The 25,008-nt window shown below is 40.5% G+C and overlaps 1 protein-coding gene across 1 annotated transcript in view; it reads left to right on the forward strand.

Annotated features, from left to right (window-relative positions):
* The first annotated feature begins 8,609 nt into the window (after positions 1–8,609).
* robo1 (roundabout, axon guidance receptor, homolog 1 (Drosophila)) overlaps positions 8,610–25,008 on the forward strand; it is a 158,276-nt gene continuing 141,877 nt past the window's right edge. The window contains exon 1 of the mRNA XM_041046111.1: positions 8,610–8,686. The gene's annotated coding sequence lies outside the window, so the exon portion shown is untranslated. The remainder of the gene's footprint in view (positions 8,687–25,008) is intronic.

Consider the following 25,008-nt stretch of genomic DNA (forward strand, 5'->3'; position numbering starts at 1 on the left):
GAGAGGTAGCTGTGGCCCTGACAGTCTCGCAACATGTGACTCTACTGCCCTCTTTTGGAACTGGAGAGAAAATTACTTCTAATAATCCAAACTGGAACCGAAGCTAGATTTTTGTAATGGAGACAATGAAACATGAGAAGACACACAATAATAATACTCAAATTTACAAAGATAAAAGCAGACAAAGACAATGTGCATCATGTAGCCTGCATCAATGCAGTAGCAAGTTATAAAGATACATACATGAATGAATACTTTGTGTAACTATTTTGAATACGGAAGTAATCTAACTGCATCTTTAATTTCTTCTCACGATCTGTGTTCTTATCATCACTGCTGTCCATTTAAAAATATCGAGCTCTTTTGAAATCTGTAATAAGCAAAAAGGCTTAAAGGAGTTTCAGTTTGGACTAATCAAGTCAGTGAGTCTCAGCTCCTGGTTAAAGGTTTAGCTTGATTTAGAGTGCCACCTCCTGGCTAGATGGTGTATTTGCACACGGCAGCAGGTACTAAAGTTTGATTTGCAAATAAATATAGCTTTAATATTTTTATTTTATGTGTGAGATAATTCTGCACAATTTAATGGTGTAAATGCTTTATGTGGACAACTTTTGCAGCCCTTAATACCTGCAATATCTTAGTTTCAGCACAAAAGATAGTGAAATGTAGTTATGTTTGAACTGGCCATCTGTGCAACTCAAAATTTAATAGGAAAAACACACACTCATGAGATAGCGTATGTATGAGTACATGTGTTGAACGCTTATGTATATATATGTATGAATACACAAATAAACTTTTATTTGATTTCTTGGGTTGACTACTCAACATTTTTCATTTATACCATGTAGACCAGCAGTTAATAATTTTGTGTTGAACACTTTTGTGCTGTGCGTTGATCACTGAATGTTGTCCTTGGGTTAACTACAGGAAATCATTTACTATTCAGTGGTGACTATGTGTTTCACCTGCTCCTTTCCTTTACATGACTCAAGCAAGTGCTCGTCCTTGAAGCTCTTAGAGGATAGAAGGTTGTGTACATGTATATCAGCTGTGAATAATTTATTCCAATCAATCCACGGTGTAAGCGATCTTGTAGATAGAGAGCTCCTGATTTACAGATTTAATCTAAAAGGGTCTAATTCAGGACCCAGCTGCCACATGTCACTTCAACACCTAAACCTTGATCTGCCTCAAGTGTGCTCCATCCTCCCTGGGGTGGAATCAGTGGCCAAGGTGCTCACCTTAATATTGACTGAGTCCCATGCTGCCTCCCGCTGGGCAATGGTCATATTACAGAAGCTGACCTCAGCAACACCCTCCTTACATCTGCTGTATATTTGGCAGCTCTTTTGAAGCTTGTACAACTCTGCTCTTAATGCTCTAACACCTTTTATATGACACCAGATGTTTCACCTGGTTCTCATCACACAGTCCAGTAAACACAAGCTGTAGCAGAGGGCTCTTTAGAGACGCATTGAATCAGAGGCACATGGCATTAAAAGATGCAGATCCACAGTTATGACACTCCCATAATCATGAATGAGGCGCATTTACACTGAGGGTTACGTGATTATCACCTATGTACTTGGGGGGAAGCCAGCGCCAGTGTGTCTGGGTTCAGATGGTCCCATGTTCCCATGGATTTTGTGTGGACTCTGCAAGTCTTAGGTGTCTTAAGTGCAACCTCACTGAAGGAACATCTGCATAGATAAGTGATTTTTTTTAGGTACATATCAAGCATAATTTACAACCTAAGAGCTCATGGCAGCTTTTTCTGTGAGAGCAAAAGCAAATTTTTGAAAGAGGATGAGCAAATTTACCCCTGCTGTGAGTGTGGACAGGTTATTAATGATCAGTATGTCAGTATGTTTACAGGAGAAGGACAGAAAGGGAGATTAAATTGTACTGCCCTAGGCATTCAGAAATCTGAGTAATGTATTCTGATTATATTCAGGCACTTGCATGTAAATATTTCATTTTTGAGGCGGCTGTTGTTGTTGCAATACAGATGTTAAAATGGGTGAAATTACAATGTAAAGAAAATTTGTTATTTGTTAAATATTTCTTTATAATATTTTGTTTACATCTGAATCCAGTTACAATTTGATAACAGATAAAGTGAGTGTAAGTGTTTCTATGTAGAGTCCAGGGACATACATGTATGTGAAGACAGAGATACAGGACTGAACATAAGATCCAAAAGGTAAGTTTGTATGTTGATGTAGGAGAAGAAGAGAAGAAGAAGGAAGAGAAGAAGAGACATTCAGCAAACATGAAGCATTTACTGAGAGAGAGGAGAGAGATGTAGAGGCTAATGCTGAGTGTTCAGGAGTGGTTATGGTCCAGATGGCCCTGCAGCAACAGCAGCTGTAAATCACTGTGTTGTGCGATATGGACGATAGTGCTGCAGGCTGGAATCTCACTGCAAGGTGAGACCGCTGACGACAGCCATTAGAGGGAATTAGACCAGGACTTTGGGGTGGGGCGGGGGGGGGTGTCGGCAAATGGCATTAGCCTTGTTTATCACTATAAAAAGAGCAGATGCTCATACTAGTACAACAGTTTATTATAGAAGAATCCTCTGATATAAACTACAGTTAGCTGTATTCAGTCTCTCTTCCTTTCTCTTCATTTGCCAATGTTAGCCTGAATCATAATTTTCCATTAAGAATCAGTGTTTTACTCTACTGCTGTTAATGAGCATTTGTTTGGGTCAGCGAGCTTTAGTTTAGAAACAGACAGCATATTTCAAATTATAGCTAGTTTCGGATTTAGAATGAAGAATTGTGGCTGCTGTGAATGTGTGCGAGGTGCTTCTCTCCATCCATGTCTTTGTAAGAGATCACATGTGTTTTTCCCTGCACACATTAACCTTCAGCCAGGTTCCTCCTGTGACTTCTCATTGATTGGACGGTGGCATTGGAGGGGGAGGCTATGCGTGCGTGTATCCCAGAAGACAGATAGCGGGGTGGAGGTGTGGGTGGGACGGTGGTGTTGATTGAGTGGGCCATTGTAACCTGGCCATGCAGGGAATGCTGGGTGTGGTCCTGCTTATCATCCTCCATACATGCTGAGCATAACTCATTGAGAAACAGATGCGCTAATGTACGTTTCCAAGTACAGCACAGTATAACTGCACGCCCCCAAAGAGCATGAACATACTGGAGCACCAGTGCTGCATATCTGGTGCTGAACTGTATTTACAACCTGTGGATTAGATGTCACTGTGCTGTGTGTCATGCAGTAATTCTTACCTCGGGTTGACACCCCATCTCTATAAATGTGGATGGATCCTGGTTTCTCTGTGCGTTCTTGAGGTTGAGACAGTAATGAAATATGAATCGCTTGGAACTCTGGTATGTAGGTTGAAAAAAAAAAAAATCTGTCATCACACAGTGTTACTGTAGAACCGGAGAACTGATGGCTAATTTATGCTCCATCTGCCTTCCTCCAAAACACTATAATTAAAATTCTAATCAAATGCACTGAAAATAACATACAGTAAGTTATTGAACTATAAAGTTAAAAAAAACACATAATCATATTTTCTGTGCTTAATTTCATAAACTTGCAATGGAACTGTTAGTTGTGACAGATTATCAGCTACAGTATAAATTTAATACCACTCACAATACAGCACTGAGCAGATATCCTGCAGTTTACGATAGAGGTGGAAATGCAGCCTGCTGTGGGTGCCACTGATATTAAGGAGTAGTTTGACATGCTTTATTTTTACATGAGAAAATTGATATCACTCTTAGGTCTGTCTGTTAAATATGGAGCTAGAGCCAGAAGCCAGTTAGCTTAGCTTAGCAGCTGGAAGCAGTTACCTACCAGCACCTCAATAAAATACTGAGCAGAAAAACTCCAGAATTTATTAAAGAATAAATTGTGGGCTGTTGTGGATTCAACTTTAGCATTGCCGCTGGATGTTCAGATCAAGAATCCTTCTCTCTTTGTATCCAGTCCAACAATAGAAAGTCAAATTTTCAAGTTTTCAAAATTAAATTTTTGACTCTACTGTAGTTTTCTTCCCTTCCCATGGGCCAGCTTTTCCTTCCTTTTTTCTTGCATGTGTGAGTTGGTGATTGGCAGAAAGTGGGTGCCAGTCCCCCTGAAACTCTTACTGCGCTCCAAGCTGTGTGCTAATGTCCAGTCCTCCGCCTGTTCATCCCTGCTGGGTGTCTTTGTACCACCCATCAACCCTGCTGTCACATCACATTGGGAGAACTGAGAGGGCCAGAATGCAAGCTTCATAAACATCATGCTGACGTGGGGGAGAGAGGAACAATTTAAAGGGGATGTCATTTTTCAGTGCTATATGATGGCTGAGCTGTGAGAGGTATATGCTATGAAGACACGGCCATGTAGTAATCTTCAAATACATTTTCTGCGTGTGAGCTTTCTGCTTGACAAAAATTATAAAATCAAGAAAGTGATATTGTTCAAGTTTACAGAGAAAATGACAAAAAAAAAAAATCATTCTGCCACCACCTTGATCAGGTTTCATTGCAAACAACAAGAAATCCATTGCTAAATCATTTTCATGTGCAAGGTCATTAAGAGAATGTTTTTCAGTGTGTAAACATAATATGTGCATGTTTCTCCCCTCAGCTTATGAAGCTATTCAACACCATTAGGCACCACTTTCCAGTTAGAGAGAACACATGGCTTAGTGTTGCTTCACTCACATGAGTGCAAGGACATATTACTAATACTAAGAATTTTAATTCTTTTCCAAGCATAAGCATTTTATCAGGCTTAGTCCTGGGCATGGTCATTTGATCTGAGGTCTGAGGATTGCAGGGGTGAGCAGTTCTTTCAGGCAGGCAGGTCTGTAGCTGCACTGAATAATCAGGTGAATGAGTCGGGGAGCCAGCTTGTAGCTGGGACACAAAGGGTGTGGTTCTCCAGTGTTTTCACTCTCTGGTTAGCGATGCTGCATCAAATATACTGGAGTCTCTGGAGGCTCCTTCCAAGGATCCCAGTGAAGAGTGGGTTGCAGTAGTTTAGCCTTGAGGGCTGGCTCCTTTGCATATGAGACTGAATTCGGAATGGAGTCTGGTGATGTTGTTAAGGATGGAGGTTTTGGAAGGTTTTTTATGTAGTTCTCAAAGGTTAATTGTGCATCAAACTTTAGACCAAGACTTGTGACAGAGGTCGAGAAGAACTGTTTTTATCACAGAAAGAGAAGTGTGTCATGGGGGAGTGTGGACCTTGTAATTGGCTCAGGATAATTGTGCCTCACCCTTTCTTTCATCCAGCGAAACAGTATGGTTGAGGCTCAGCATGGGGCAGCTCATATTTTTGTTTGCCATCAGCATACAAATTGAAAGACAAGTCATGTTCATTGTTGACACAAACAACCTGGAGCGTGTAGAGGATGACAAGATAAGGCAGAGGTTTGACCCTGCAGGTCACAACACTGTCGACAAGAGGTGTGTAAAGCCTGTGAGTTCTGCCAGATGCAGTATATAAATGGAGACAAACAAGTCCAGAGTGGTGCCAGCTGTTCCATACCATACAACATTTAGATCAGTGAATGGAATCAGCCAAATGACAGGGACCAAATGACAAAATGTTTCTCAGATATATTGAACTTCATATTTGCTCGTGGTCCTTTACACGGGTATATGGAGTTTGAGTTTGGAAAACTGCAGCAGTGGCTTGGCAGTAGTTTCATGGTAACCAGCTGTAAGGCTGCCTATAATTTTAATGTTAATTAGCCGAAATGCCAGAGCCTGTCACTATGTGTGACAATGAGGAGTTGAAGTAATTTGTTCTACAGTAGGTATGTGATTCATTTGTGCACTCTTTTAATTTTCCAGTGTAGCCACAGATGTGGTATATTTCACATGTGCAGTTCAATAGGATCCGATACAATGATACTACAGTTTCTTAGTGCCAGCAGAAATTCATGTTGATACGTGCTCGCCTTTGCTACTGTACAAGACAAAAGAACACAACTTAAGTCTATAATAACTGTGGCTGAGGCTGATGTAATAATCTTTTATCAGTGAATCTATTCTCTGTAAGCTGACAAAGAAAGTTATTTATGTTTTTTTGCCAGACATTTTATCCACCTGTGGTATACCTTTGGCTGTCTGTAAACATGGAGCTAATCTCTTTCTCAGGCTTCACATTAACAAAACTTCACCTTAAAGATATAAACAGTAGGCCACCTGTAGACAGTTTGTAGATGCTGCATCTGTTGTTACTTGCCACACCATCTATTTTCCCTGCATAGAATTTGCATTGCATTGTCCATGTCTCTGAGCAGTTGGCATTAGCAGTGACATTTTGCAGGTAGGAGTGTTAGATTGGCGTCCCGAGGGGTTGAAGTGGTCCGTCCTCACTGCAGTGGTAATTATTCCAGGGGCCTAATCATTAGAGAGCTGTTTTAATCAGACTTCCATCAGTGGCTAATGTAACACAATTAATTACATCTCCAGGAGCACGGTCCTTAAGGGCCACTACATCAGGATTACATGACTGGCAAATAGGGACACTTTTATAAGGCATTGTCCACACTGTTCAACAAAATAAAGAACATCAGATAACCAGACTTAATCTGAGAACAGTGTACATAGAAGGGAATGTACATACTATATTTTATATAAATCCATAAAGCGTTCTGCAAACAAGTCAGTGTACAGATTTATGTTTTCTTCATTCTCACATTGACCTCACACTGTAAAGTCTCGTTTATTTGGCTTACATTATGTTTGTTTAGGAGCAGTTTACACTCACTAATGGTATTTTACACAACAGTAATGAAGGGCATGTGAGAGACACATGGGGGAGAGCAGAGGGGGGAGGTGTTGCTGACACCTCCAGTTTCCCACGTTAACCTGCACTCACCTGCCTTCTGACAGCCCGGGCAGGCGGAGGAAACGAGCAATGTAACTCTAAACCCAGACTTGCTGAGCTTGTTTTTTACAAAAATAGTCTTTGTGGCGTGTGTATGCTTGTGTGTGTGTGTGTGTGTGTGTGTGTGTATGCTTGCGCGTACGTACTGTATATGTGTTTGCACTTTACATATTTAAAAGACATTAGAGATTATGTATTTGCAAGACACTTTAGTGAAAGAAATATGTGATAATTTTGTGGGAACATTTAGTATATTTTTTTCACTGAAAAAATACCTTTGAGGGTACAAACAACTGTGAGATTACTGTCATTAATCAGCCAGCCTGAAGTTGTTTAAACTTACTCTTAGTCCAACCTAGAGCCATGCTATCATTAAAAGGAAGTCAATCAAAGTGCATATATATAAGGCTACAGTATATCATTCAGGCTACAGTTCTAAACCGTGTTGTATTAATTTGCATCACCCAGTCAAACTGGTCTGTGTGCTTCTCTACGCAGATGCACGTTGGGAAGGTCGGTTGGTTGGGGCATGCAGGTACAACAGTTTTTTTTTTGTTTTAAATCTTGGAAGGCTTTAGATTACTGTAATCCTGTTCCAGTAGCACACACACACACAGATACATATTCAAGCACAGGTTATAACCGTTGAGCTCAGTCGGGCTGTGGGGTATCCACAATGAAAATCGTTTTATGAACGAGCATCATGGGCGTGCAAAAGCACAAGAGCCAGTGCACTTGAGCAATTGCTATTCACACCACCCCCCACCCCCACGCCTGTCTCACTCAGTCTCTCTCCTCCATATCTCCCTCCCTCCTTTGCTTCGTAGATGTACTCTCTGCCTCTCTCTCTCTCTCTCTCTCTCTCTCTCTCTCTCTCTCTCTCTCTCTCTCTCTCTCTCTCTCTCTCTCTCAGATGCTCTGTTGACAAAGTCAAGGCTGCTCTGTAGTGAACTATCTCTGTGATTTATTCCTTATTTTCATATCAACACTGCCTCATGTGATCTGAGACGAGTGGTAGTTGGACGGAGAGAGAGAGAGGGGGAGGACACACATGCATTTTACACACACTCCTGGACACACTCACTCATTCAGACAGTGCCTGGTGCGGGTGACAAGAGTTGGCTGCTGCTGGATCAGTGATGTGTCACCATCAGTGTCACCAGTCCACGCTGTGACCTGAACAACTTCTGCTCTGCAAGAGGAAAAACTATTTGCTTCTTCCTGTGTTATCTCTGCTCATGGGAGCTGTTACTACTGAGTTCAGCTTCAGGATTTGACCAGGACTGCAATAAATACCTCCCTAACTCCAAGAAGCACTGAAAAGAAGACGAGGAAGAGTGCAGAGGGAGAAAGACAAGATCAATATTTCAGAGCGAAGCTCCAGAAATCCAGGCTTACTTTGCCTCTCTACCAATGCTGGAATTACAGTCACTCTGTGAAGCTATTACCTTCAGAAGGATCATTCCAATCCCTCTGGAGGAGGGGGAGTATCTGCGGTGAGTGTGTGACCCCTCTGGGGCTTCAGTGTTGTGGCCCAGGGCAAAATCTCCAGGGGAACCCGCAGAGGAAGTGTTATTGTTTTGGATCTCTCCATACAGCTGTGTGACATATGGCTGTGTGTGGTAGAGCACTCCCCATGGCCCTTGACTCTCTTCTGTAGCCCCAGTGCAAGCTTCAGAGGCAGGCATGGCCAGCGGGCAGATGCCCCTGCTGCTGCTGGTGGTGCTGTCGGAGGTGCTGAGTGGAGTCTGTGTACCAGGGGATGGCTCAGGAAAGTACAAGGGAAGCTGGAGGTGGAAAGGTGACAGGAGCCGTGAGTAACTCCTCCTCCCTCTGCTACACTTTACTTGCTCTCTTTCTTTTTTTGTCTTCTTTCCTTCTGTTCCTCTTGCATTTTTTCAGCTTGTGAAAAGACCAGCAGGGTCAGACGTCGTCAAACAAGTATTGTTTTACTATCCTTTTTCATTCCCTGGACTTGTGAAGTCAAATCCGGGAAGCACTAAACACTGTGTGCCGCTTTGATTACTCTGGTTGCTGTTTGAGTCTCAGCTCATTTCTCTGTGGCAGGCACCTGGATATGAGAATGAAATAAATCGTCTATATGAGGCCAGAGACCTTGGCATGTGTTGCCAGCTTTAAGAGGTATCAATATATACGTGACTGTGAAAGTGCCTCTCTGCTGTTGGATTTGCTGTGAGTTGCAATTCATAGTTTATTATCCCGCTCCCTGTGCTCTTCTTTCTCTCAGCATCACTGTAAGATTCCTGTATGAATATCTCTCAGAGTCTCATTCGTAGTCATTAATTGATCAGTGTTGAGTTGTAAAAAGCTACTCAGGGTGATGGGGCTGCCTATTTCCTCAGAGTAAAAGCTGAGTGTAGCTTTGAGTGAGTTCATTATATATGCTGACACATGAGTGCATGGATGTTGGGAGGAGGGAGGATGTTGAAATGAGCAGAGAGCTGCGGTTGATTCAGGACATTGCCGGTGTCCCCAGGCTTTTGGCTGCTGGCTAATGGGATTGTTTGGCATGCCACTACTGCTTGACGCTGAGTGATGAAGTGGGGAGTGTGTCCCTTTGTGTCCGTCCCCTCTGTGGAGGTTAAAGGGAGATCTCTATCTTGATACTGTTCCAAGATTAAATGACTGGAATGGGATGGAAGTGGCACTAAGTCAACCTAGAGCAGGTCACTTGCCTTCCCAAGGAGACATGAGGTGGTCTCAGGGTGACATGAAAAGTGATATCTTTTGCAGGTTTAAATGGCAATGACACTGAAAGTCTCGAGTTTGGTGTTATATTTAGCTACTTGAGGACACAATTGCTAATTCTGTGAACTGCAATAATACTCAAATCCAATAGTTTTTTTCTCAGTTCACTAGCCATAATCTTTCAACCTAGTGCAAAGACAAGTTTGAGTGAGTGGTGAACTGGGAGGAAATTTAGGTGCACTATTTGCTGTGTTCGGCCAGTCCACCATATGTGCTGAGAAGAAGAAGAAGTTGGAAGTGATATTTTAGCTGTATACTTTTTTTTCTTATGCACTTGTTCACTTTTTAGAACCCTGTAGTAGATATATGACAATTAACACTTTTATTTGTGGCTGTTGATAAAAGACTATTTTTGCAAAATTTACTACTTACATCTTGAGCATTGTTACGTATTTCAGAGATCTCTATTCTTAGGACAAACTCTACTCACTTGCACCAAAGTTTAATACAGTTCACAAACACAAAAGCTGGTATGTCTCCCCCCATGTCAATCAACTGTATTGATAACATGCATTTTTACAGCAGGAGTTAGAAATTCATGGCGTGGTTAGGAGCTCTGGGTCAGTGCTTTCCTTTCCATTACACCTATGAATCCAGGATCACATTTTAAATCAGTTTTTCTGTCGTACTGTTCTATTGATAGTGCAAGTACAAGGTGTTTTTTAGCTTTGTTATTTAAAGCTGCTACAATATGTTTTTATATCAACAATGGATCAAATGACTATGTGTATATGAGGTGGGTTGGTTTTACAGCACACAGCCTCACTGTTTTGGTTTTCTCTCATCGCGCGGGCAGCTGTTATCAGCAGAAAGCATAGTGGAACATTTGGTGGAGAGCAAAGCAGAGCTAAAAGGAGAGTGAATATTGGATTTACATTTGCGTGTCACATTACGTGACTCCAAATGAATACTAATGTTGCTCCATATCTGTTAGATGTTTAAATATCCAGTTTGTGTACCAAATTAAAAGCTAAAGATATGTCAGTGTTGTGTTTGTTTACAGCTTGTTTCTGTTGCCCCGAAATGGCCAACAAATCAGTTAATGTAGGTTTAAATGTCCCAACAGTATTTCTTAACATCATCACGTCATCACTATGAACGTCCACCCTACTGTATGCATGACTTTTAACAGGAACATATTTATTTTAGAAGATGGTGTTGTGATTAACATTGAAATTGAATCATTGAATCATTAAAATGTGCCTTACTCTTTTCTTTTTTCTTGAATTGCTTCCCAGCCCAGTTATGATAGAATCACTGCAGCCTTTCTCTTGTGGCAGTGTCATATTGGTGTTTTCTAATCTTGTCACCTTATCTACCATATAGGAAAAAAATCTTTATCGGTAGCAGCCACTAAAATGTGAAGACATTACCTATAAAATGTGTATGGGTTTATCTGTCTCGTCTCTTGAATACTGGATGTGGCATGCTGCAGTCTGCACACAAAAGTTCCATTTGGCAGCCCACAAAAAAATATACTGATATGCATGAGGGCAGCCTGCTGATATAAGTGATAATGTCACCAGCTATTATTTGCTACCTGAGACTAAATCTCTTCTAAGACAGAGCTCCTCTCTCTGGCAGAGCATGATGTGCGCTTTTATAGTTCATGTAGACACAAAATCTCTATCTCTGTCAACATTTCTTTCTCACACAGACACACACACTGGCCAGAACGTGAACCCACAGTAGGACTAATACATAAAATGAGATTTGTGTGCATGTGTGTGTGTGTGTGTGTGTGTGTGCCTGTGCATGTGTTTTAGTGCGTATGTGTGCATGTGTGAGTGTGCGTACGCGATAAATAAAATATCGCATTTTCTATTTGGAGCAACCAGCTGTCTCCTCGAGTCCACACAGCTTAGATATGTCCCCCTGTGCAATCCTTTCCTTAATGTCTGCAACTTTACGCTCTGCTCTTCACATCCCCTCCTTCTGAGTTTTTACAACAATTTGTTGGACAAGTCAGAGGGACTTCACAGGAGCGGGTTAGTTGTGTCGCCGCAAGCTGATGGGCTGACCTTCTTTCAAAATGCCATCATCATGCATGATTAATACAGTATATTTACAGTATTCATACATAAAAATGAGCTTTGGTCCAACTTGTACTTGCAAGCCCACATAGCAGACCACCTCGTGCTGTTCACTGAGGTTTTGGTTCTTCTTCCTGTCAAAGCTTCATCTTGGTGATGGATGAGGAAGATTATAGGATTTACGGCTGATTTACTCGGCTCTGGATGCTAATAGAAGCCACAGAAATACGACTGTCTGCCTCTCAGAATTCAATCAAAGTACAAGAAACATATTTGTTTCGGATATACAAGAGATTTTCCGTGGATGCTGTTTAGAATTTGAATGTCTGTCCTGTTCATTCCTGCAAGAAAGGTAAATAAAAATATACAATAGGTATATGCAGACTGCTGTAATGCCATACTTTCTTGTATCACATTTCCATGACAAAAATAGTACTCCCTGGAAGACTTTTGTTGTGACAAATTATCTCACAATGTGTAGCTGAAGAAGTATGTTTTGCCTACATACAGTCGGTTTTGGCCTGAATAAGTCTTCGGTTTCATTTGCCTGAATTGATGAGACCTCCTTATGAGCAAGTTTGCAACTGTACCAACACTGTAAATATCAGTTTTAGCCATTGCTAGCATGAATTATTTTCCATGGGAGTTGCATATGCAGGGATGTGAAACCATGTATCCAATAGATGGCAACAGTGACATTCAAGCCTGGTGGAGTTGGAGGGAATGAATAAGTGCTAATGAGCTGTGGACTGAATCCTGTGGTTTGGGTCAGAGGCCAGATGGAGTCCAGACAGTCTTAACCACAGACACACTGTCATCAGAAACATGGCCAAACCAGTAGATCCTCACAGGCATGTAGAGCAGTTAGTGCACACATCTCACCGTGTATAAGTAATGCATGATACACTGTATAGGACGGAGCCCATGAGCAGTAGGTCCAAATCTTTCATTTTACTGCAGTATCAGATGTTTTCTTCCATGTCCATCTTACTTTACTCCTCCATATTTTAATATTTCTAGACTTTCTAACTTTAAAAACTCATTTAAAAAAAAGTTAATTATTTATTCTTACGCTCTAATTCACTATTAGAGTTGTTAATGAGCACCAAGGCCCAGATGTTTTCTTTTTTCCGGCTGTTTTTTCCCCCTGTATTTTTCGGAGGTTCACACACTTTTTAATTGGGTAAGAGTGAGCTGAGAATCTCAGTGTCAAACACAAGGTCATTAACAGTGCTGCGGACGGTTTGTTTGTGGTGTGGTGGGCTGGGAAAGGGGAGAATAAGAGTGAGCCTCAGGGTCAGTAATACCTGAATATTCATCTTAGCGTAGTGTGTAAAACACTCTCCCTATATGTGGAAAAAATAAACTAGAAATATTTGTGTTTCATTGCAAAGAAAGTCATTGTATTCACTGTATTTTATGGGTACTGTGCTGAAAGATGCAGCACTTGGTATCTTGTTGCATTCTCAAAGAGGAAAACAACCTCGTATGCTATGAATTATGAGAATTGAAACTTTTTTTAGCCAAGAGAAGTGAAAAAACAGGTGGACACTGTGATCAGACATGGTTCATAAATATGGGACTCTGACAGGCGTGGGCCAGAGTGAAAGCACAGGGATCTGGGATTCAGAGGATATGCAGGGTCAAGGGTCATTAAGTGCCGAAGCAGGTCTTTAAAGGTTAAAAATCAAATGGTACCACTCCTTGATGTTTTATTCCTCCTTTTTTCACGCCACTTTCACTTCAGCATTTTTACAGGCAAATGTTTGCACATACAAATGCCCTGGTTTCCACATCTGGATGTGAGCCATGCAAAATGACAAATGAAATGGTAAGAAAAAAACATGTGCTTTTAGTTCTCATTCGTATTCTGCCTTAGTCCTGATGCTCATTACTGTACTACACTTAGTAGACATGAAACAACTCTGGGCATATCTATCAGGTTTGTTGCTGGGAAACTATGTTACAATAGCATTTACATAACAGCGTGAGATCACATTCAAAAACAATTACAAAATATTCACAGAGGAGATGATGTTAAGTAGCTGCCATTATTCATTTATTTATTTGTCCAGATTTTACATAGAAATAATTTGAAGTTGAAGCAGGTTTTGGTAGTTTGATTAGCACAGTCATAGGCTATAGTTGTCTACACCTTCACCAGGCTACAGAACTGCAGTACAAAAGAACTGGCCTTACCAAAGTGAGGAGGTAAACAGAGGAAAAGTGAAAATGTAGATGGAGGGGAAAAAAGGAAAATAGGTTTTAGACAAACGAGGACACATTCTGTAATCTTGAGCTTTCTTTAACTATATGCTTCCTGCCATTGTTTGGAAGGAATACTTTCAACTCTTTCTACAGATTTCTACATGCACATTAAAATATTCACATTTGACAGAATGAGTTCAGTTTAAAGTACTGTTTGTTAGCTCTTTCATTATCATTTTCACTGTTGAGACTGCCTTGCTTGGTTTCCTGAAATACATACTGAAGGGCACTGAGACACAAATGCACACATATAGGGCAGGCTGTCTGTCTGTCTGGCTGACAGCACCAAAGCCTACCGTCCAACCACAGCAGAGACAGGGCAAGCTGTTTACAGTCCCAGACAAAAATCTGCTGAGGCCTCTGTTTTCCCTTTACTTCACTGATGAAGTGGTAATTATAGGAGAGGCCTCACACCTCCAGAGAGCTGAACATCTTTACGCACAAGGCACTCTGCTGTTTTGCCTGTCGCAGACACATTTTGGTTACTCTATTGACCAGACACATTGTGGTTGAGAGTTGCACAAGTGGAGGTTTTCAAGCAACACAAGCAGAAATGGCCATTGCTGATTCTCGTCAGATAGGAGCAGGGAAATTCCAGCTTTAGGACTTGTTTTTGTGTTTGGACCAATGTGAAATGATTCACAATCGACTGAACGACTGCACCTTTCATGTTGTTTGAAGGATTTTGTGTTTTTTTATTTTTTATACAGTCTTTGTGCTTATAAAATCTTTTTAAGCTATGAACAAACAAAAACATTTTCTCCCACAGATTTTTGAAAGTCATCTTAATAACTATTCCAGTTCTGCTGTCCGCATGGCTGCTGTAGCTCCATATCCACATCAGTATAAGCGTAACCCCCAGCTGTGCCAGTGGTCGTTTGCTGATAGTGGGAGCTGAGTGGGTCTGTGCATCAGCATCCCTCCGTCACTGACACAGCGTTTGCACACATTGTTTCCTCACAGCATTCCCCAGCTCTGTCTACCAGCATCAGCACAGTCATGATGGAAATACATTCCTCACAAAACACTGGTGAACTGTGAGCTCGTGTATATTCAATCCATCTGTTTCCACAACACAGACAGAAAGGAGATTTTCTTTGGGATTGAAGCCGACGTCAATTGGCATGACTGAGGGAGATGCAGAAGCCAAGGCTGAGTATAGGTTACATCCCTAATGCTAAATTAAACTCCATTCTCACCATATGAAACAGTCACACATGTAAACTACAGAAAATTACCCTTCAGAGTATTTTATCTCCAGCAGGTCCATGTGAAAGTCTTGATTTTGCCTCTGCTTTAACATTTTTAAACTTGCAGGAAATAACTGGTGAAATGAGATGCTATTAGCTTGCTGTAACACTATCGCTGTAATGTCGAGATAGCAATATATTGCTGACTTTTATGAGTAGAGTGTGAATACAGGAACAAAAGGGAATCACCCACACCCACAATCACTCAGCGAGAGGCCAGCCCTTGCACTGGCACTAATCAGCACTAATGAAGACTGGCAGTGGAGCCTCACGCCATAAAACCTGAAATGAACCCCTCTAATTTATTTGCTAATTGGAAATCAGGACTGAGACAAGGTCGGTGTTATTATACTGAACAGTCTCTGTGTGTCTTCATTTTGAAAAGTGGATGAAAAAAAAACGACTGGTGATTATTTTAAGTGGCATGCATTCAGTCTGCATTTCTTTTACTTTGAATTTTGACTGATGTTACCACACTGTTTTATGTGCTTCCTTCATTTTGCACTCTCCTCTGTAATGTTTCAAGCTGACCGACACAGCACTGAGAATACATCGCTGTTGGAGGATAAAAGAGTAACAACACAGAAATAGTTTCACACCACATGAAGGCACTATTGGACATATTACCACCAGATGTCTGACACCACGGCATTTGCTTCCCCCGCCGTAGCCCTATTGAACACGTGAATGTAACAAAAATGTTGTTGATGTCTTGTGAGATTTACAATGCGGTGGATTTTCTGCAATAAAGCATGAACAATTGCATTAGGCATTGTATTGTGTGCAACCACTTTTTACGTTCTCAGCTTTCAAGGACCGAATGGCCAGTTTCTAACGAATAAAAATGCACAATTTTTTTTTTTTTTTTTAATGCACCAGATGGTAATGTAATACCCTGCACCGAAACACATTGTAGCTGCAATCCAGAAAATCACCTGCCACTAATAAATTTGGCTGATTTTGAGTGGTGAAGGGGTGACAGAGGGGAGGGTTGTATGAGGCCTGGACAGGAGGTGTGGAGAGTTGCACTTTGTCTTTTGTTGCATTTCTTTCCTTTTCTGGATTTACGATCTGCTTCTCACAGCCTCTGGCCCTCGCTTGCCTTGGCACTCCCATGTGTCATGTGACACCATTGCTTTGTAGCGAGCAAAAACCATCATGTCTGAGAAGCCTGTTGCAGGGTTTATTTGACACTAGCAACTCTTGGAAATTATTAGTGTTATATTATGTCTTTAGGGAACAGCAGCTGCTATTTGTACATTTAAAAAGTTACTGATTTAAGAGTGAACATCAAAGGAACTGTTTAATTTTCTCATGATGATGATCAAGATAGCAGAGTGACACAATAAGACAATAAGAGATAACAAAGGTCCACACAACCGCACTTTGAATAACTGTGACAGCAGGGAGTGAGATATTTAGGGTTAACCAAGCTAACGATCAAGACTTCATATGTTCCCATATGAGGCCACTCTTTATGTCATTTCCATATGAATTATAGGCTTGGATACCACAGCTGGTATCTATCCATTTCTGTATATTCACTTGTACGTGACTCATTTAGCAGTCTATATGCCTCATGGAGAAATCCTGTGCCAATGGTATATGCTGTCTTCACAGATACAGACCAATTTATGATCACGATAAGGAAAGATATATAAGGTATGAGCTAAGTAAATATGTTGAAAGAAACAAATTCTTGAGAATATATCTTTCTGACTGAAAGATTATTTGCTGAAATTAATTGGGGCAAATGTGTAATGAAATATTATAAACTGTTTTATAAAAAATAAAAGCTATAATTATGTCTTCATCTGAATACCCCCTGGCATGATATCAAGTGGAAACAAGTTTTGATTTAATGCAGTGACAGTTGGAAGATTGCACGGAAGAATGTTGCTTAACAGATTTGAGGTCATATTGTCAGCAGCCATATATTGTTCAGCAATAGTAAGTAATAGTCATTTTCTTACATTTGGAGGCAGTTGGATCAATATCTTTTTCTAAAATCCTCTGGAAATATATATGTATATGTGTGTGTGTGTGTGTGTGTACATATTTCTATATAAATTATAATTGACTACTTTACGTGTTTCTCTGAGTTCCATGTGGAAAAATGTGTGCCTTAACCTGTTGGAGAAAGCAGACAGTGAGTTCTCACATTATAAATCTTGATCCAGCCTTCATCCTTAAGAATTTTGACTCAAAACATGCCTTAGGTAATGCTGGCTATTTCCTTCATCCTAAGCCTCCTTTTACTCGACAACCAAATGACTTTCATTTCTGTGCATTTTAACACATCATCTGTTTTTCTTTTAGCACAATATAAGTCTCCTGACAATGCCAAAGGCATTCTTTTAAGAACCGACAGGACCATGAATGGGTCTAATCTCAGCTGGCTTACCAACAACTTCTTTTACATTCCTTTCCAGTGAGTTAGTGGATGTTTGAAATACTAATCCCTGGGCTTTCTTTACCAAAAAGTGATATCACAAATTGTGCATGACTGTTTGACATACTTGAGAAGTGTCTGACTATCCTATCCACTGTCACATAGACCAAAATCAAAGCCATGCCACGGGCATACTGACATTTCGTGCGTGTTCCCAGCTGTAAACTAATGTAGCTTAGAACACCAAAAGAAGAGCAATGCTTGTCATGCTAGCCTGCAGATTTGGACAGTCTTTCTGGTCCCCTTGTTGTCTCATCAGCTACTTTGCACATGTGTGGACATGTAGCTCTGAGATCCTGGCACAGCCTCTGCTACCTAAGCTGCCAGTATTGATCTGGCTGTCTACTGAGATTGTTAGCTTTCTCTTCAGTAGTGCTGAGAAACCGGCCGCATGCCTGCACTGTTCTCACCACACATATTCTCAGGGCCTCATTTCCATCTCTTCTAATCAGAACTAGACATATTGAGAGCATAAGTTGGTTTATCTGCACTCTCTCATTGGACTGTGAATAGTTAGTGTGTGCTCCAGTAAATTAGCATACACATGTTCCTCCCTGACAAGCACCAATCCGTGGTGGAATGAGTGTGTGTATGTGTGTAGACATAGGGCTGAGAGAGGCTGGGAAAGGGAGATAGCGCCTGCTGTTTGTTCAGTTTACTTGACTTCAGATCAGATGGTGACTGGACTGTGACACAGGCAATCACAGAAGAATGAACAGAATCACGACCTTGAAGTCATTACTAACCTGCTATGTGCAAAATACCTTGTCTGCATGTTTCTAAACAACAACCAGAGAAGAGCTGTGGTGCAATTTGTATTACTTTTTATAATCTGAGCACTAGTTTCAGGCTTCTGCATTAGAGAGTGACTCAAAGTAGAATCCCTATATATGAGGTTAACAAAAAACCTTCAGGTAAATGTCAGTGTCAGTCGGTCTGCTGTTTTGATCCAGGAGCCATGACATTTTGTATAGACATTTGTGATAATATATCATACTGACGTTGTCGATCCCCTTTCCTGCAGCACCACTATGAGGTTGACCCTTGTGGTTCAGGGTGAATTGTCTCAAGAACTGTTGCTTGTATTGCCAAGAAATTTAGTGCAGACATTCACTTTCCTCTCAGGATGAATTGTAATCACTTTTGTGATTCCTTGATTTTCTGTTCAGTGCCACCGTCAGGTCAAAATTATCTGAATGTCTAATTCTTTTGTTGATGACCAAGCACCTGCGCAGTTAAATTCCCTTCAGCTTCGACTATACCTGTTTCACCGTGAAGAAATTTATTCTGTATCATTGATATTATCTTAAACAGCTTCGTCTTAAATTATGATGTTTTCATTAACATTTTTGGATTTAAAAGATTTTATAGTGTTTCTGTTGCTCAGTTTTTTATGTAAAAAAAGAGAAGAAGATATGCCAATGAATGCCTGTTTAAGTAAATTCTTCAACAGCATTTCAACTGTCTTTTTTTTAAGTAAAGATCTGGAGAAAACCATTTTGTGAAGTAAAAACTGCATGTCAGTGGAGCAAAAAAAAAAAAAAAACATTGCCAAACCAAGATGTATTTACAGTTTTCACATTTGTTTTGACCATAACACAGCTTGAGAGAAGAAAAGGATTAATAAGTGCTTTCAGTGTGAACTAAAAGCCGGGTGTCATCACATCAAAGACTGTGAGGGTTATGCATCACTGGTAGATCTTTTCCCTTCTCTGGATCTCTAATTAAAAAGTTGCAGAATTCCCCTTGGCTCACGTTGATGGCACAAACAGCCTGGAGACATTTACCAGGCACTCTGTCAGGCACTGAGGACACAGGTGAACTGGGGATGATAAACAGCTATCAAGTCATTACATATTTGTTCAGCAAAATTTGCATATTAACCAGTACAGTTAAATTTTAAATACATAAACATGTCTTGGAGTCACAAATGCTTATGGTGACATAAGCATTTACCATTACCACTACTATGTAATACATCTCAGTATAAAGTATAACAGCTGAAGAGAAATTTTCCCTGGGCCTGGGAAAAAAAAAAACTTTGTCAGTCTTTGTCAATGGAGCTGCTCCAGAAAATGTTAGTGGGAGGGATGACAGATTAGAGGCTTAGTTTTTGGTCTCTAGGCCTGGGAAAGAATTGTTCACAATAAGATATTGATGGAATTTTCAAAGATACATATACAAAAAACACATGTGAATTCAGTTGGAGGGCTCTCTCCTTTCCCTTTGAATTTGTTTGTTTGCGTCGTTGTGCATTAGTGTGTATTTGCGTTTAGAGCACATGTGCATGATTACATGAGTCAAAGAGCAGTCAATGGTAGCATCATTGTAGTTATTAATGTGCCACAGCCTTGAAATGAGGTCTGAATTATTTGCTCCACTGCCCCTGAACTCATTTGTCATAGTCATAAGGCTCCAGTTTCTCTTATTCTTTTTTCTTCTTCTTTCTTTTCTTTTTTGACCTCTTGCCATTTTGGAATTGCGGCCGTGAAGACGGTGAATATTTTCAGTAAAGGCTATAGAACATGAGAAAGTATACAGAAAACAAGTATCATTACTCGGTCAAATCGCCCCCACACACAAAGAGATCTGTTTGAGTGGAGTGCAGGTTACAGTACTTGCAAGAAGGAACTTTTATAGTGCGAAGTCACAGAAGGTCAATGGTCTGTCGGCTGTAGCAGTGTGGATGCTGACAAGCTGCTTATGAGTCATGACCATGAGCTGCAAATGCCTGAACAGAGTGATACATAACAGGCATTCAGAAGCTGTTCACCTTGGCTAGAACACTTTAAATCCTTGAAAGACCTCATTTTTCTCACCTAAGAGAAGTCTCTCTCTCTCTCTCTCTCTCTCTCTCTCTCTCTCTCTCTCTCTCTCACCCTCTTTCCATTCCCGTTGTTCAATCTGTCTCTCCCTCTCTCTGGCCAGAAGAAGTATCTCAGTGTCATAGAGATGGACATCTGGGCTTTTGGCAGCTCGGAGGATGCTTGCCTCAGCTCCACCGGGATGTCAGAGTAAGTTCAGACTCCTCACGGGCTTTGAACTTATTTGACATCAGTGTTGTTAAACAAAGCGGAGAAGCAAAGTTTCAAGAAGGCATAACAATATGTGTTACGTAATGTAAAGGTGTGGGAACAAGATATCCGTGGAAAGTGTTTCATAAAAGCCCTCCCTTCAATTTAACATGCTCACCGGGGATAAAACTGCCCTGACAGCAGCTGTGACAGTTACGGTGTGAGCTGCTAAGTCACTGTGAGACTGCTTGGCACTCAGCGATTGCACAGAAGTTCAGTCAAGTGACCATGCAATATTTAACACCCTTCAAGCCAATCAGTACTATTTGTCCTGGAACTGTCTCTCTGTTTTTCTTTTTGTGGTTGGTTGCTGATGCCCTCTAAGCAAATCTATCAGTAAGTGCACCGGCACATATTTCTACCTTGACATTTGCACTTTTATTTAACCATAATCAACCAATCATGCATTCAGAGATGAGTCACATTCCCGCTTTGAAGACTGATGTGCATTTATTTACTGTGGGTTTTGTAACCAACGAAACCGTGTTTGGGAAGAGATACAATACATACAACGGCAGTAACTGTCAACAGAAAAATCCTGTGTGCATCCATTCACTCACAAGCTGGCAAGTCTGATCAGAATGGTTATCTGTTTGTCATTGCACTGATGTCTCCTCCAGCTGGAGCTTTGAGCAATGAAACTATGACTGTTTAGGACATCAGAGGATTTTGTGGAAAATATCTGCAAAGCAAGTTGATGTTAACATTTGCTAAAATTTGCTTTTCACTGCTGTCCAGCCATGAGAAATAATATAGTCCTAATTATTATACTTTGTAACTGTCACATTTATGACTAGAATCTTAAATAGCTGTTGAAAACATAATAGTAGTGCGTGTGCGAATTTAAACTGGGGCTTGGACATATTCAGATCCCTCCTTTTCTATTTCTTTCTTCTACTTATTTTTTCAGTTATATTACACTTTCAAAAAACACATAAATGTGTCTATAATTTTCCAGTATGTAAGCCATACTTATTCTTAAAGCATACTAATAAGTCAGTCTTTATGTTTTAACTGGTTAATAAATTGTATATTAATCCTTCGCAGATCAAGTTATAGGCAATTATACTGCAGACACACAGACATAAATAGGACTTTTTATTGCTATGGTATGAGTACAGCTTGGCAGTGTGACCTGAAATACCTAAAATATAAACTGTACTGTATATACTGATGTATATCATGGTCTATAAATTTTCCCTCTTAAGTGATTTATAATATGGAATACGACACAGCCATAGTTATTATTTCATGCTTGGAATTAAAGGTATTATCAGTTAGCTGTTAATATTCTTTACAGTGACTGTGAAGGCAGAGTTTCATACATGATGAAAGTTAAGAGTGGTTTACAGAGCTCCTGCCAAGTATGTGTGTGTGCGCGCAGTTGTGAGCACGAATGTGCGTCATTTGCTCCACTTTCTCACGACAGCTGCAGCACAACTTAGTGATTTTGGTTTTTTTTGTACTGTGAATCCAGTGTTTTTCTTTCCTTTGAGAAAAAGTTTGTCATTTTTCGAAATATGCACATTTGCTGTCTTGCCAAGAGCTACATGAGAAGACTGATACCACTCTTGTAGCTAGATGGTAAATATCAATATCAGAAATGTCAAACTTTTCCTTTAAAGGCATCTCAACAGTTTGGTTGGACACCCTGTCTTCACATAGAAGCAAAGTTTTAGTGTGTATGTAATGATGTTCCACCCCTGGCCTTTTTTATCTTAACAACAACTAGTGAAATGATGCATCCTTTATGGTCTTATTTTTAAAGTTGTTCTTTTTTTGTGCAGGCAGATAAATAATCTCCTTTTTCACACAGTGCACTATTTATCTCTAGACATGACTCTCAAGGGCTTTGTTATTAAATGTGGCTCTTGCTGTGTAAGATTTTTTTCCTTTTTTTCTTTCTTTGAGAGAGGGTTAAAGTTATTTCAAAAGTCACAGACAAAAAAAATTTGGCTCCATTTTGACTTTGTCCTTTTCTTTTTGTCTCCAGCTGTGTGTCCTCACTGCATATGTATGTATTATCTCGAGACTTGATTAAAACTGCATTAGTCATGCAGAAAAAAAAGAAAGTGTAATCAAAATGGAAATGAGTGAAATGGTGCTGCTGAAACAGATGAATCAGACTGACTAGCTTCTGCTGAAAAAGACTTTTTTTCAAACTTTTTTTCTCATTCATTTGTCTGTATTTAATAATGGTGACTACTGAATTCAGGCCTTACATGATGAAGATACTAAGATGGTGTTATTTGTGTGATTCTCAGGAACAGGGACCTCATTAAAATATTCAACTTTGAAAACAAAGGCTACAAATGAAAGAAGAGAAATCTTGTTGGATTTGCCCCACAATTAGCATTCTTGTTGGCTGCTCATATTTTCTCTCTGCCATCAGACAAAAAGTAAACAGATGTTAGGGGAGAACATTTTCCAAGAAACCAATTTAATCACTGCAATTGCTTGAGGTCATGTTACAGAAATATGCTGCCTCTCTGATCAGGCTGTGTGAGGGAACTTGTCCTACAGCAAACAATCAGTCAGTCCTGTTAACAAGCCCCAGAGTCAGACTCCCCACACTCATCATTTTAAGCCCATCCATCACTAATACGAGCTGCCACGGCCAGAGTGCCGCTGCCAATACATGACAAGATAACAATGAGACAACAGCTAGCCTCTCCAGCTTCTTCATTCACATTTATTAAGAGCTTCCAGCGTTTGTCAAACTAAACAACTTCGACTACAAGGGCAATAAGTTAGACATCAGGTTTATTGTCATGTCAGGTTGTACAGCAGCTAAACTGCTGATTGGTCCACATAGCCACAGTGTTGCAAACAGCAACTCAAGTCAGATCTGGTTATTTCGAGTCGACCTCTTAATTCATGACTACAGTATGAAAACAGAGCCAAAAGCCTGCATGGTGCACTATGGATTATTCCATGAAGAAAGGCCTATGATCCAGAAAAGAGGACATGCTCTCATGTTTAAGGAGGGCTTGGGGGACAGGACTTATAGTTTGGGGGCCCAGGAAACATGACTGGAAGGGGGTCAGGCCCTGCCTTTGTATCTTTTGGTAAGCAGTCAGTTATCTGCACATGTGCCCCATTAATTAGCCAACAGGGGAGCTGGGGCTCGGGGCTACGTTGAGGCTAAAAGGGGGTACTGAGGCAACACTGAGGTCCCGACTTTCTATCCTGATGCCCCCAGGGGCAGCTGGGTACACCACCTGTTAATGAGCTCTGAAGTGGTCACTAATTGGACCTCTGACTGTGGACCACCCAGGGAATCAGACAGAGGAAGAGTCCACATAAAGACATGAAGGCCACATATAGTTTACAAGGCTTGCAGGAAAAATAGATAATACCCACTTTGACAAGAATTGTGTCCTCATAGTAATTATTATAATAATTATATTATAATTATATTTATAATAATTATTATAATAAAATCTTTACTACTTAACTACTTTTTTAGTGTTTTGATGCGACTATCATGCCCAGTCAGTGTGTCAAGCTATTGTTTAAACATTGGGCATACAGCTCTTGAATGGGGTTTAGTTTGTAAATGGTTGTTAGTGGTAGTATATGTACATCTTTGCAAAAAGAAGACTCCTTGTTTTTGAACACATTTGTATTTTAATACTTGTTCCAACCTATAATTGCTGTCAGTGTCAAACTATTATTTTGTCAGAAGCAGATGTTGCATTAATGTTTAATTTGTTTGTGGTGAACAGTTTGAAAGCACCACATATGTCTTGCTGGTGTCATGCTCCAAGTGTCAGACAGTGCATCAGACTCTGATTGATGTCTGTGTTTCTTCATGTCAAGCACATTTTCATCTCACGTGTTATGTGTATCATCGCACTTCATCCACGTGCATGTGTCTGAGTAGCCTACATGGTTATTTTTGTGCGTCCTTGTGCATCTCCTGTAGCGTTGTCAGTTAGACGCTGCTGTTTGAATAAACAGACAGGCAGAGAAGTGCCAAATAATAGGTTGCGCCCAGCATGAGACCTTTTAACTGTCACATTAATTGCAACACTACAGGAGCAGCAGGAGGGGCAAGATCACTGCATTTTGAATGTTTTTTTTGTGTTTACCATTATTAATGTGTCCAAAACTGTTGTAAAGTGGGTTTTTTGGGCCATCACTATGTTTGCAAAGTCTGCTCTGATTTATGCTGTCAATTCTCTAATGGTGGGCGGGGCAGATGAAATGACGGGTCACCCTCTTCTTCGCACTCCGGTGATCCAAAGTACTCTCCAATGAACAATTCTGCCTGTCCGTCTGCTATT

Source organism: Toxotes jaculatrix, chromosome 9 (assembly GCF_017976425.1).
Source record: "Toxotes jaculatrix isolate fToxJac2 chromosome 9, fToxJac2.pri, whole genome shotgun sequence".
NCBI lineage: Eukaryota > Metazoa > Chordata > Actinopteri > Toxotidae > Toxotes > Toxotes jaculatrix.